General features: G+C 48.2%; 1 protein-coding gene across 3 annotated transcripts in view; it reads left to right on the top strand.

Annotated features, from left to right (window-relative positions):
• Positions 1-1,098: 1,098 nt before the first annotated feature.
• Positions 1,099-14,923, top strand: part of LOC311511319 (uncharacterized protein) — a 37,318-nt gene continuing 23,493 nt past the window's right edge. Inside the window, exons 1-2 of one of the 3 annotated variants that reach the window (XM_084611802.1) lie at positions 1,099-1,383; positions 8,378-8,495. The gene's annotated coding sequence lies outside the window, so the exon portion shown is untranslated. Of the gene's footprint in view, positions 1,384-8,377; positions 8,501-14,923 lie in introns of all 3 variants that reach the window. The other 2 variants (XM_084611803.1, XM_084611804.1) reach the window with 2 other exon arrangements.

Below are 14,923 nucleotides of genomic sequence, written 5' to 3'. Positions count from 1 at the left end.
CATCTTCTCCCCACCCCCAATGATCCTGTGGCCTCAGCCTGATCACCTGATACCTCAGGCAGATTGGTAACAAAAATCTGTCACACCTGCACCCCCTCACTCCAGCACCCCAAACCTCTGCCCCAGCCTGGTGAAAGAGAGTGAGGGTGCGGGAGAGCAAGTGACAGAGGGAGACGGGAATGGAGTGAGCAGGGCGGGGCCTTGGGGAAGAGGCTAGGTAGATCCTGGGTTGATCTTAAGTTCAAAAAGTGGCCTTTTGAATAAAAAGGTTGGAGACCACTGCCTTACAACTAAAAGATTTAGTTTTCAAATAAATATTCTGTCCCTGGGGAAGACCCAGGAATGGAGGCTGCATTCACTGTATCTACAAAAGAGGGGTTGAGATATTCCCCAGGCCCCTTGGTAACAGCCTGCCTTTTGTGGTGCCCATGCAGCTCAGTCCCAGACCCCACTTGCTGCTGATGCCCCCGAGGCCGAGCTGGGTGGTGCGTGAAGCCCTTTCACTCCGCATTGCCTAGTTTCCAAAACTGGGAGGGACTTCAGCTGCCTCGGCCTTGTGGGACCCGCCACCCCATGCCCAACTTGGCTCCTGTGTGCCCAGGGGGTCTGATCCCAGGAGAGGGACATTGCAGGGGGCTGGGTCCTTGTTTGCCTTTTGTCTCTAACATGCTCCAGGGTGCCTAGAACTGGGTGCCTGAACACCCCGGCCCTGTGCGGGGCTGCCCCTCACCGCCCACTGACCGCAGCATTTCCACTGGCCAGCACCAGCATCCCAAACGCACCGCCCCCGCCGCCTGCTGCACCGAGACCCGGCCCTGCCGCGGCCCTGCGAGCTCGGCGCTGGCTGCCCCGCTGTCCGTGCAGCTGGGACCCGCCCTTCGCCGTCGGCCGCCACCCGCAGCAGCGCCGGGGCGCGAGTCCCCCCCCCCGGGGCCCGGGCGGGGGCCAGCAGGGTTCCAAGCTGCGCCGCGGAGCCCAACGGCTCCAGCCCAACGGCCGCAGCGCGCGCCGCGACAGGACCCGCAGACCGCCCCGCAGCGGATCCCAAGGGCGGCGAGGCCTGCAGCCCCCGAGCCCGGGCAGCACCTCTGACCTGCCCGCCCGGCGCTGCCCCGCCGTCTCTCCGCCAATCAGGAAGCGGGGAGGGCGCAGCGAATTGACGCGTTTACGGCCCTTCCTCCAATAGAAGGCCGAGCTCGAGAGAGAGACTGCGCTTCCCGGTGTGGATAGGCAGGGGGCGCGTGGGCAGATGGCCCACTTCCGCTTCCCGCGCTATGGGCGCGCGCCGTGCCTGAGGAACCGGCTCCTTCCTTCCGCTCCGAGAAGAGTCAGGAACTACAAGTCCCAGCCTGCCCCGGGGCGCTTCCGTCGTCTCCAGCTCAGGTAAGGGGTCAGCCTGACACCCCCTCCCACACACGCAACTTCTCGTCCCCTCTCCCCTGCCACCCAGAGACCCCCCCAGGCCCTGCGCCCCGCCCCGGCCGGCGCCGGCCTCCAGGGCTCCGAACGCGAACTCTCGTGTCCCGGAGCCGCGGCTTGGTCCGTGGGGGCCCCGCCTCTCGGCCGGGCCGCTGCGCTGCGGGGCAGCCTCGGCCCGGCCCTGCTGCTCCCCGTGGTCCGGGCAGCGTCCCTGGGAACTGCCCCCCGGCTCCGACTGCCCCCCTCCCCGTAACCAGGGAGACCCAGACCAGCCCCCTCCTTCTCGCCTCGGGCAATCGGAGGGAGGGGTCGGGGGGGGGTTCTCGTGCCCAAGGGCGACTTCAGGGGCTGGTGTCGGGCAGCGGACCACTGGCGGGTCCGACCCAGAAACAGCCGCGTGTCCCTGCGCCCTGGGACTGCGCCTGGCTGGGGCCTGTCTCCTTATACCCGAGAACTAGCAAATACATCAACGGGGAATGAACCCCCCCGAGTCCCTGTCAGGGCCCGCAGCATGGAGCCGTGCGCCCAAGTCGCTGTCTGTGTGGGCATGTAGTTTGTACTGACTTCACGGGTGCTTTTTCTGGAGCCTGTGGTAAAATTAGGCATTTATCTAGATGAGTTAAAGGACCCCCGGGAAGACCTCTGTGTACCCCCAGGTGTACGTGTACCCCAGGTTGAGAACCACTCATGTAGGGGAACCCAGCCCCCCCACCCCTCGGCTTCCAACCCAATACCCTGGGAGGCTGGTTCGGTTTTGCTTACCTTGCATCAGCCCCCAGTCAGCTTCTCTGGGTCACCACGTCCGACCGTGGCCCCATGGGCAGGAGTCAGAGAAAGGAAGTCTTCTTTCAGGTGTAAAAGCAGCAATGGCTCCATGAAGGGTCAGTGCTGATGGAGCAATTATCGACACTTTCTCTGTTCTCCTTTTCAGAGTTTGCCCCATTTTCTCTTTAATTCTCCAATGTTAATTTAACAATCTCAGATTTGGGATATTTTCCCACCCGTATGACCTGCAGCAATTTTTCTTTCTTTCTTTGGGAAATTGTCCTGAATCATTCCCCAAACGAGAAGGGGCTTAATGGGTGCAGCTTGCAGAGCCCTGAGACACAGTTGCCTCTGGGGTGGGATGGGGTGGCCATTCTCTGCCAGCAACAAGGTAAGGAAGGGGGTGGGAGGAAAAAGTCCCCAGTGGAGACTGTCCAGCCCAAGGTTACACAGTTCTGGCTACTGCTACCCCCAACTGCCCAACACAGCTCCCCCCAGGAGCCAGTCACCTGCCTGCCCCTGCTGCTGCCTCCTCCCTACTGCCAGGGAGTTTTCCTGCTCCATATTACCCTCACATACTCTCTTAAAGCACCTCCCCAAGGGGCTCCCTGCTGCCATGTGAATGGTGTGGGTGTGTGGGGGAAATTATTACTCTCTGTTTATTGAACTTCCATATACAATCCAGTCAAACTGTCCAACTACTCTCACTCACTTACTATAAACTCTTCAGATCCAGGTGTTTTTCTCTCATTATCAAATATTTCTTTTCAGACCTATTTCTTCCCCAGTTCTCAAAGATAGATATAAAATATTCTGTGTGCAGTGCTGTAGTAGCCATGGTGGTCCCAGGATATTAGAGGCTGTCCCCTTTGAATCATAGACTTTAAGGTCAGAAAGGACCATTATGATCATCTAGTCTGACCTCCTGCACAATGCAGGCCACAGAATCTCACCCACCCACTCCAGTAACAAACCTCTAATCTATGTCTGAGCTATGGAAGTCCTCAAATTGTGGTTTAAAGACTTTGAGGTGCAGAGAATCCTCCAGCAAGTGACCCGTGCCCCACGCTGCGGAGGAAGGCGAAAAACCACCAGGGCCTCTGCCAATTTGCCCTGGAGGAAAATTCCTTCCTGATCCCAAATATGGCGATCGGCTAAACCCTGAACATGTGGGCAAGACTCACCAGCCAGACACCCAGGAAAGAAGTCTCTGTAGTAACTCAGATCCCACCCCATCTAACATCCCATCACAGGCTATTGGTCATATCTACCGCTAATAGTTGAAGATCAATTAATTGCCACAATTAGGCTATCCCATCATATCATCCCTTCCATAAACTTATCAAGCTTAGTCTTGAAGCCAGATGGGTCTTTTGCCCACATTGCTTCCCTTGGAAGGCTGTTCCAGAACTTTGCTCCTCTGATGGTTAGAAACCTTTGTCTAATTTCAAGTCGAAACTTCTTGATGGCCAGTTTATATCAATTTGATCTTGTGTCCACATTGGTACTGAGCTTAAATAATTCTTCTCCGTCCGTGGTATTTATCCCTCTGATATGTTTATAGGGAGCATCATATCTCCCCTCAGCCTTCTTTTGGTTAGGCTAAACAAGCCAAGCTTTTTGAGTCTCCTTTCATAAGACAGGTTTTCCATTCCTCGCATCATCTTAGTAGCCCTTCTCTGTACCTGTTTGAATTCATCCTTCTTAAACATGGGAGACCAGAACTGCACACAATATTCCAGATGAGGTCTCACCTGTGCCTTGTATAATGGTACTAATACCTCCTTATCTCTACTGGAAATACCTCGCCTGATGCATCCCAAGACTGCATTCGCTTTTTTCACAGCCATTTCACATTGGCAGCTCATAGTCATCTTATGATCAACCAATACTCTGAGGTCCTTCTCCTCCTGTTACTTCCAAGTGATGTGTCCCCAGTTTATAACAAAACTTCTTGTTATTAATCCCTAAATGCATGACCTTGCACTTTTCACTATTAAATTTCATCCTGTTACTGTTACTATTATTCCAGTTTACAGGGTTATCCAGATCTTCCTGTATGATCATAGAATCATAGAATATCAGGGTTGGAAGGGACCTCAGGAGGTCATCTAGTCCAACCCCCTGCTCAAAGCAGGACCAATCCCCAATTTTTGCCCCATATCCCTAAATGGCCCCCTCAAGGATTGAACTCACAACCCTGGGTTTAGCAGGCGAAAGCTCAAACCACTGAGCTATCCCTCCCCCCAAGTCCTTCACTGTATTGGCAATACCTCCCAGCTTTGTGTCATCCACAAACTTTATTAGCACATTCCCACTTTTTGTGCCAAGGTCAGTAATAAAAAGATCAAATAAGATTGGTCCCAAAACCGATCCCTGAGGAACTAGTAACCTCCTTTCAGTGTGACCTGTTGTAGTCTTCCCTTTAACCAGTTCCTTATCCACCTTTCAATTTTCATATTGATCCCCATCTTTTCCAGCTTAGCTAATAATTCCCCCCGAAAAGGAGGTAAATTAGGTCCATTGTGTTTCCTTTGTCTAAAAAATCTGTTACCTTCTCAAAGAAGGAGATTAGGTTGGTTTGGCATGATCTACCTTTTGTAAAACCATGTTGTATTTTTCCCCCCCAATTACCATTGACCTCAGTGTCCTTAACTACTTTCTCCTTCAAAATTTTTTCCAAGACCTTGCATACTACAGACAGATACTACTTGTCAAACTAACAGACCTGTAGTTACCCTGATCACTTTTCCCCCCTTTTCTTAAAAATAGGAACTATGTTAGTAATTCTCCAGTCATACTGTACAACCCCCGAGTATACAGATTCATTAAAAATCTTTGCTAATGGGCTTGCAATTTCATGTGCTAGTTCCTTTAATCTTCTTGGATTAAGATTACTGGGCCCCCGGATTTGGTCCCTGTCAAGGTTCCTTCCCCACTCTGAACTCTAGGGTACAGATGTGGGGACCTGCATGAAAACCTCCTAAAAGCTTACTTTTACCAGCTTAGGTTAAAATTTCCCCAAGGTACAAACTATTTTACCCTTTGCCCTTGGACTTCTGCTGCCACCACCAAACGTTTGTCCGCGTTTATTTTATTAGGAAAGCATTGTTTGGAAACTTTTTTCCCCCCAAAATCCTCCCAACCCTTGTACCCCACTTCCTGGGGAAGGTTTGGTAAAAATCCTCACCAATTTGCATAGGTGACCACAGACTCAAACCCTTGGATCTTAAGAACCATGAAAAAAACATTCAGTTCTTGAAAGGAAGAATTTTAATAGAAGAAACAGTAAAAAGGAATCACCTCTGTAAAATCACGATGGTAAATACCTTACAGGGTAATTAGATTCAAAACATAGAGAATCCCTCGAGGCAAAACCTTAAGTTACAAAAAGACACACAGACAGGAATATCCATTCTATTCAGCACAGCTTATTTTCTCAGCCATTTAAAGAAATCATAATCTAACGCATACCTAGCTAGATTACTTACTAAATTCTAAGACTCCATTCCTGTTCTGTCCCCGGTAAAAAGCATCACCCAGACAGCCACAGACCCTTTGTTTTTCTTCCTCCTCCCAGCTTTTGAAAGTATCTTGTCTCCTCATTGGTCATTTTGGTCAGGTGCCAGCGAGGTTATCCTAGCTTCTTAACTCTTTACAGGTGAGAGGATTTTTCCTCTGGCCAGGAGGGATTTTAAAGGTGTTTACCCTTTCCTTTATATTTATGACAGTCCTATTAAGCTGTTCGAGTTTCGCTTCTCCTCGGATGTGGTAATATCTACCTCCATATCCTCCTTCCCAGTTGTCATCCTACAATTATCCCTAAGCTCCTCATTAGTCTCATTAAAGACTGAGGCAAAGTATTTGTTTAGATATTGGGCCATGCCTAGATTATCCTTAACCTGCACTCCATCCCCAGTGTTTAGCAGTCCCACTTCTTCTTTCTTTGTTTTCTTCTTATTCATATGGCTATAGAACCTTTTACTATTGGTTTTAATTCCCTTGATTTATATACAAATGTTTGGAGTTATTCTCCATCCAATTCCTTATGAATCCTAACATGTTGTTAGCTTTTTTGCTGGCAGCTGTGCATTGAATGGAGCTTTTAATTGACCTGTCTACAGCAACATGCAGATCCTTTTCTTGGGTTGTGTAGCTTATAATATGTTCTACTGATGTCGCTACGTGTAATGCATGTTCAGTAGGGGTTTCTCCTCTCTTTCTCATTTGTATTTCCTCTCCCTACTAATGTTGGGGTGTGCTCCTGTAGGTTAGTGTATTAATGATCTTATCTTGGTGTCATTTGTGTCAGTATGTTGCCATGGCTCTCCTGTGGTCAGACATCTGTGGATGTTCTATCCTAAAGCTGGTGTTAGCTCATGTTTCTCTGGTCTGCTGGTGTCTTTACAGATGAAATTGCCCCTTAGACACTCTTATTTCCAGTTCCCCAAACATTAAGGCTGACCCTTAGGCCATTTATCTGTGCCAGAGTTCATAGACCTCAAGCCTTATGCTAACTGCTGATGCCAATGTTGTGCAGGAGACAGGTCTGTGGGTTCCTTGCATTACTGCTGCATAAAATAAATGCTAAAGCTAGCTATATGGGCTACATTTGATACTGTCAAGTTCATAAGTAGCTCTAGTTTCTCTCTCCAATGTGCATTGCTTTGCATTTAGAAAGAGAAGGTGAGTGAGGTAATATCTTTTATTGGGTCCACTTCAGTTGGTGAGAGAGATACATTTCTGAGTTACACACAGATCTCTTCTTCCGGAGAATATCCTAAAATCTTGCCCTCCTTTCTCTTTAGTTATCTATTTCTAATTTAATATTCCCTGAGATTTTTTCCATGTCTCACTAATATTAAAATATTAACATAAAATATCCTCAGATTTTGACCTTTTCTCAAATATTTGAATCTATGTAGAAAAGTTTTGCAGATGTTTCCCATTTTCCTCTCAATTTGTCAAGTAACAATATGAAATTCACTCTCATTTTACCTCTTTACCTACTATTGACTATCGATATAAAATCTTCACATTTTTTTCCACTTTCTGCTCTACTTTGTGAAAATTGATCCAAAATTCCCCAGATTTCCACCCTTTTCTCTTTAATGACTTAACATAGACATCAGCTGTCAGATATTGTCGTTTTCCATGTAATTATTAAATATCTGTTAAAAAGCATCTCGTGTTTGGAGACGTTCCCATGTTTAGTTGCATCAAGTCCTCATGTTTTGGAGGGAATTTGTTGCCTTAGTCATTCTCCATACTGGCAGTTGCGGGTAGTTAAATGGTCAACTTTCTCCTCTCATTTGAGACTCATTTCTTTTCCTCTTTATCTTCATTAAAGTGTTTGCTGATGAAAGTGACTCGCCCCATATTTAATATACACCAAAGCCAGAGATCTACCCCTGTTTGGGGGAATGGTGTCTCCCAGCTGCTCACAGGACAGTTGGTTGGAACCTCTTCTTTTCCTCAGGGGGCACATGATGGGCACTCACTCTAGGACTGCCTCCTTGCTGCCCTGGCTGTACCCAGAGTGGCTGAAAATCTCCATGCTACTGTATTAGCCTCTCACTTTCCCCTTATCATGTTCACCAGCAGTATCCCAAACCCCCATGACAAATGGTCTCCATGACGGGTTGCTTCGCCCAGTGCTGAGATGTAGTTGTCTCTGGAGTGGGTTCCTATTGGCCATTTTCTGTCAGTCACCGGGCATGGAAATTTCTTACAAAATCTGGCTCCTCCATGCCATCCATTCTCCTGTTAAAGAAGCCTCACTCAGGGCTCCCCCCCATGTGAATGGCTGGCAGGGGCTGCTGATAACTCCCTATCCATTTATCAATTACTGATATGAAATCAAGACAGACTTTGCTTCTCTCCCCATTTTCAAAACTGGAGGAACATCAGGTTTTGGAGGGAAAACTGTTGCTATGAATCCTTCTCAGAAGAAGGGGAAGGAATGAGGGAGCAGGAAAGGATTCTGGCCTCATCCCTCCTGAGCCATGTTTCTGATCTCACTGAGACTAGAGTTAATCAAGAGACACCTCAAGGAAGAACCTGGAGTGACTCCAGATTAACATGGGGGCAAATAAAATCAGGATATGTCCCTGTGGGGGTGGGGGTTCAATTGTTGCTAAAGGAGGGGGGGAGCCCTCAGGCCCTGTCTGACTGTGTGTCTCCCTCTTCTCAGGGTTGAGCTTCCTGGGTCAGACACACTGTGATCTGGGAGCCCAGACTGAGCAGCTGCTGTTCCCCTGATGGGGTCTGGGCTTGGGAATGACTTGGAGTGAAGCTTCCTCTGTGCCTAGGTAAGGTGAGGACTTTCTCCAGCTGTAATTAGCTCCATGGGCCAGCCCTAGGCTCTGCCCACACCAACATCTGAGTCGGAGACTCCAGGTGATTGATAGAGACCTCAGGGAATGTGCTGGGGATAGGCATGAAAGTGACTGTGCACAAACAGCCCCTCCTTACCCAACATCTCTCCTCCCCTTAGCAATTTCAGGAGCCGGTCAAGCCATAGGAGAGTGAACACCCAGGAATGGCTGTCTGTCTGCAAGAGGGGGAGAGACAGGAGATGTGAAACACAAAGAGAAAAAGGAGAGAGAGATTGATAGGGGCAGTGGGAGAAATAATTGGGGAGAGAGATTCCCAGATCTCTAAAGTGCCCACACAGACTTAGCACAGCATCCCTGGGAAAATTCACTTTCCAGTGAATAAGGTGAAGTGCAGGGAGAGGAAAAGCCAATTCCTGACTCTGCCTGTGCCCCCTGCTGTGGGAGTGTGCTGCCCTGGGGACAATGTCAGGAAATCCCCCAGTCACTCCTTTTGTTCTGCTCTTGTCTTGTATTTGGTTCCTAGACTTTGTTACTGGGAGGGTTTCAAAATGTCTTGGCTGTTTAGTACTAGTGGGGTGGGCCGGGTCAGTGGTGTAATAAAATGGCCAAACATTTCCTCGGAATAGAATCAGAGAACTGTAGGGCTGGAATGAACCATGAGAGATCATCCATTCTAGCCCCCAACACTGGGGTGTTTGATCAACCTGTCCTTAAAAACCTCCAATGATGGCAATTCCACAACCTCCCTCGGTAACCTATTCCAGTACTGAACTAGTCTTTGTCACAACTGAATCACATGGCTGGCTCAGATTCAATTTGTGATCCATTATAACCCCCAGATCCTTTTCAGTAGTATTGCCCCCTAGCCAGTTAGTCCCCAATTTGTAGTCATGCATTGGATTTTCCTTTCCTAAAATGTAGTACTTTGCAGTTGTCTTTATTAAATTTCATCTTCTTCATTCAGATCAATTCTCTAATTTATAAAGGTCATTTTTAATTCTAATCCTGTTCTCCAAAGTGTTTGCAACTCTTCCCAGCCTGGTGTCATCTGAAAATTTAATAAGTGCACTCTCCTCTCCATTATCCAAGTCATTAATGAAAATATTGAGTAGTACCAGATCGAGGATTGGCTCCTGTGGGACAGCATTAGGTACTTCCTCCCAGTTTGTCAGTGAGCCATTAGTAATTACTCTTTGAGTACAGACTTTCAAGTACACTACATTTCCCTAGTTTGCTGATGAGAATGTCATGGGATTTTCTATCAAAAGCCTTACAAAAATAAAGATATGTCATGTCTACAGTGTGTCCCAGATTCATAAGGCCTGTTACCCCTGTTAAAACAGGAAATTAGATTGGTTTGGCATTGTTTGTATTTGATAATCTATGCTGGCTATAATTTATCACTTTACTATCCTCTAGGTGCTTATACATTGATTGTTTAATACAGTTTTCTTTCTGGGTATCTTAATTAGGCTTGACTGGCCTTTATTCCCCAGGTCTTCATTCTTGCTCTTTTCCAGTCTTGTGGGACCTAACCATCCTCCTGGAGTTGTTCAAGTTCATTGTTAACTGTTCCAAGATTAGTTCAGCTAATTCCATAGGTACCCCAGGATGAATTGCATTAGGCCCTGCTGACTTTAATAAATTTAACTTATGTACATATTTTTTCAACCTCTTATTTCCCCATTGTGGTTTCTGTTCCTTCCCCCTCTTGGTTAAAAATAATTAAGTGTCCAGTCACAATTACATTTTTTAGATAATTACATTTAAAAAGGCATTAAACATCTTCATCTTGTTGATGTCATCTATTCTTCTTCTTCTTCTTCTCTGGTAAGTAGAAGACCTACATTTTCCTTCCTCTGTCTAATATATTCATAGAACATTTATCTTATTGCTTTCTTTGTGTCACTTCCAAGGTCTAACTCATTTTGTGAGTTAATGTTTCCAGTTTTGTCTCCTCAGGCTTGTACAATTCTTTTGTACTCATCCATAGAAATTTCTCCATGATTCCACTTTTTATAGGATTCCTTTTTATTTTCTGGTCATGAAAGAACTTATGGTAGAACCATATTGGCCACTTACTCTTTCTGTCTTTCCTTCACATCCTTTGCTGCTGCTCCTTTAATATTGTCTCTGAGGAACTGCCAGCCAGCTCTCCTGAACTCTTTTCTCCCTCTGAGATTTTATTCCCATGGGACCTCACCTACCAGTTCTTTGTGTCGGTTGTAGTCTGCCTTTTGGATGTCCACTGTCCTTATTCTGCTGCTCTCATGCCTTCCTTCTCATAGAACCATGACATTGATCATTTTCTCATCACTTTTGCCTATATTACTTTACCCTTCAGTTTCCTAACGCATTCCTTCATCCTCCAGTTACTGCTTCCATCCTCTCAAAGAAAACAGGTGTCCCCTGTACATTCCAAGAAGTTATTGGACACTTTATGTCTGGTTGAATTCCTTTTATAACAAATGTCTGGGTAGATAACAGCCCCCCCCCCCCCTTACTGTGTTTTGAATTGTTCTATTTGCATGACACTCTAGACCAGAGGTGGACAAACTACAGCCCACATCTGGCCTGGGCCCTGAGCTCCTGGTCTGGGTGGCTAGCCCACGGCCCCTCCCCTGCTGTCCCCCCTCCCACAAAGCCACGCCACCTGTCCTGGTGCAGCTGCGGTGCCAGCCACTGGTGCTCCAGGCAGTATGGTAAGGGGCAGGGAGTGGGGGGGTTTGGATAGAGGGCAGGGGAATTTAGGGGGTGGTCAAGGGTATGGATGGGATGGGGTGGTTGGAGGGTGGGGAACAGGGGGGTTGAATGGGGGCAGGGGTCCCAGGGGGGCAGTCAGGAAGGAGAGGTGGGGTTGAATGGGATGGTGGGGGACAGTTAGGGGTGGGGTGCAGTTAGAGGCGAAGGGTCTGGGGGCGGTAAGGAAGAAGGGGTGGTTGGATGGGGCAGGGGTCCAGGGGGGGCAATCAGGAAGTATCAGGGGGTTGGATGGGGCGGAGGGGGGGCAGTTAGGGGCAGGGGGTCAGGGAACTGAGAGCAGTGGGGGTGGATGGGGCAGGGGTCCCTGGTGGGCCGGGGGTCAGGGAACTGAGAGCAGTGGGGGTGGATGGGGCAGGGGTCCCCGGGGGGCCGTCAGGAACAGGGAGGGTTGGATAGGGCAGGAGTTCCGGGGGGGCATCTGGGGTCAAGAAGCAGGTGGGGATAGGGGGTGGGGGCCATGCCATGCCTGGCTGTTTGGGGAGGCACAGCCTCCCCTAACCGGCCCTCCATACAATTTCAGAAACCTGATGCGTCCCTCAGGCCAAAATGTTTGCCCGCCCCTGCTCTGTGCCCCATCCCTGTGCAGGGAAAGAGCCTGGAGTGAATTGTGCTGTGAAATTATTTCCTGTTCTGACGTGTCCCCAATTGCCCTTTTTGCGCTAGCAGGCTGCAGCGTAACATCCATGTTTTGCTCCAGCTCATTCTGTCCTGGGGGCCAGGGAAAAGAAATGGCTGCAGTGGAGCCATTTGAGGTAGGGATTGTCAGGGAGTTGCTGGTGGGTTCTCTTTGGAGGGAGAAGGGCAGTAAATACAGAAGAGGTGGGCACTTCTGAGGGGGCTAGTCTGGAAGTGGGAGGGGTCAGGAAATACACAGGGTGGAGAAAGGGAGTGGGACACGGTATGATAAATCTGCAGAGATTTATTTACTGTGATGCCTAGATCTCGGCAACAGACCCCTATGGTTTGTGGGTGGGAATTCCCTAATTGGCCAAGCAGGAAACAACCCCCTGGACTGGGTTAGGGAAATTTACTAGGCTTCAATACTGGAGCCTGAACCTACTGGCCAGAGGCTGCTGTGAGATATAAAGGGGCACCCACCAGTGAAGCTCAGGGAAGACACCCCATCCCCTCCTATCCAGCTGCTGGCAATGAGGAGGGTGTTGCGATTCACACCAGGGAGTTGTCCCTGGACCCTGCTGGGGGCTCCATCTCCTGTATCAGCCTCTGGCTGGTAGATGAGTGATGAATGTGAAGACTCCTGCCCCCTCACTCTGCTGGGGGAGGGGGGGCTTTTTTCTCCCCTCACCCTGATGCTTCCTGTCTGCTCTCATGTGATGGGGTGTGGGTGGGTGGAACTATGGTGTGGAGAAAATGGATAAGGAAGTGTTATTTACCCCTTTGCATAGCACAAGAGTCAGGGGTCACGTGATGAAGTTAATAGGCAGCAGATTGATAACAAACAAAAGGAAGTATTTCTTCACACAGTGCACAGTCATCCTGTGGAACTCATTGCCAGGGGATGTTGTGAAGTCTGTAATTATAACTGGGTTAAAAAGAGTTAGATAAATTCATGCAGGATAGGTCCATCGACTGCTACTAGCCAAGATGGTCAGAGATGCAACCCTATGCTCTGGGTGGCCCTAAGCCTCTAACTGCCACGTGCTGTGAGTGGATGACAGGAGATGGATCACTTGAAAAGCTCCTTCTGTTCATTCCCTCTGAAGCATCTGGCATTGGCTACTACCGGAAGACAGGATACTGCACTAGATGGGCAATTGTTCTGACCCAGTGTGGCCTCTTACGTTCTTATCCATTTGGCTTTTGCTGATCTGAAGCTCCAAGCATTATAGTTATTAACTTGTTTGGTACTGCTCCCCCAAACAGGCATTTTGCACCATAGACCAGCTGAGCTAGTTGCCAACTGTCTAGCAGTTGGGGGATAATCAGAACCACAGTTCTGAGCCTCAGTTGTGTGCAAGAGAATGTTATCAGAGCAAGGTGATTTTGGTCAAAACCTTGTTTTCAGAGGGCTGTAGCTCAGGAACCTCTGGAGCAATTAACCCCATCTTTGGAATACTAACCCTGTCCTGCACCCACATGATGAGCAGTGTATTTCAGGCCAATGTGAGTAAGCATGTACATTTTAGAGAAATTAGAATAGTTGGCCTTTAAACAGAAAGTAATGCTGAACCTTAAATCTAGTGCAGCTGGTGGTCTGTTATGATAACTTTCTAAATGCATGGAGAATGTGGCAATCAGGTGCACCCATCTGTGGACTGGAGACAGTGTGAGGGTCTCATTCAGGAGTCTTTGAGACAAGGGAGAGGATGAGGAGGGGAGAAAGATGATGAGGAGCTGGTGTTCATGGAGTGACATGTAGGTGGGAGGGCTGAGAGCAGAGGGGATGAAGGGGAATGGGGTGTGGAGGACTAACATTAGAGAAAATCAGGGATGTTTGGGTACAATGTGTTAGAAGAAAAAGAGCAGGTTGCCCCAGAGGTGGATTGAGTAGATGGAATCCTTTATTGTGATACCCAATTGTCCAGTAAGCACTGAATTAGTTACAACACACTCTTTTTGTTTATGTTAGTAAATACACACCTACGTCTGTTACAACACCCCAAAAACCCGTATTAAGTAATAGAAACACCCATACTATGATTATACCCACCCCATTGACTGATTACAGCATTATGCATATTATACACACATTTTTACCTTGAAAATACATTTCTTTGCAGTGATTGTTGCTACAAATTTCCTTAATTAACAGTTCTTAGGAGAGGGAGGGAGGAAGAGGCCATGAGCCAGGGCTTGTTTATGTAGCTGGGAAAGGGAGGGAGGGGAAGATAAAAGGAATGTTACCTTCATTTACACAAAGGACATTTCTCTTGCAGCTGCATCCTTATCAGTAAAAAGAAAAGGAGTACTTGTGGCACCTTAGAGACTAACCAATTTATTTGAGCATGAGCTTTCGTGAGCTACAGCTCACTTCGTAGCTCACGAAAGCTTATGCTCAAATAAATTGGTTAGTCTCTAAGGTGCCACAAGTACTCCTTTTCTTTTTGCGAAGACAGACTAACACGGCTGTTACTCTGAAACCTATCCTTATCAGTGCTTACAAGCAACAGAGAAGGGAAGAATCTGCAACTTATGTATTAGACAAAGAAATACTGCCTACATATGCCTTTGTCCCCAATGTCATGTTAGCACATTAGCAGCTTATTTTTATACTTAACCCTAAAATATCCCAACACAATGGAAGGAGGTGGATGGAGGGTGTCAGGGAGAGGAGTTCCCTTGAGCTGGTAATGATGTGAGCTGGGCAAATGGGGGACTGGGAATGGGGAAAAGGGGGTGGAGGGCCCAGCAGTGGTGCTGTTGTTGAGGGAGGGTTGGGTAGGGAGTGGGTTAACTGGGAGTGGGGAACACTGCAGTTAGAGGGACAGGGGAGTGACGGGGTTGGAGAGTGGTTGGTCTAGGAAGTAGGAAGGTCTGGTGGGGGTAGGAACTACAGGTTTCAGGGAGCCGGAGATTGTAGCACTTCACTGAGGCTGCTTTTGCCAAAGTCTCTAATGAAGCTCAGCCAGTACTTCATCCTCCTCCTTGACCCGTCGGCTGTCTTTGACACTATTGAC

Source organism: Lepidochelys olivacea (genome assembly GCF_965140295.1).
Source record: "Lepidochelys olivacea isolate rLepOli2 genome assembly, chromosome: 22".
Lineage (NCBI taxonomy): Eukaryota > Metazoa > Chordata > Testudines > Cheloniidae > Lepidochelys > Lepidochelys olivacea.
Note: the sequence above shows the minus strand (reverse complement) of the source record. Positions and strands in the feature narration are given on the sequence as shown.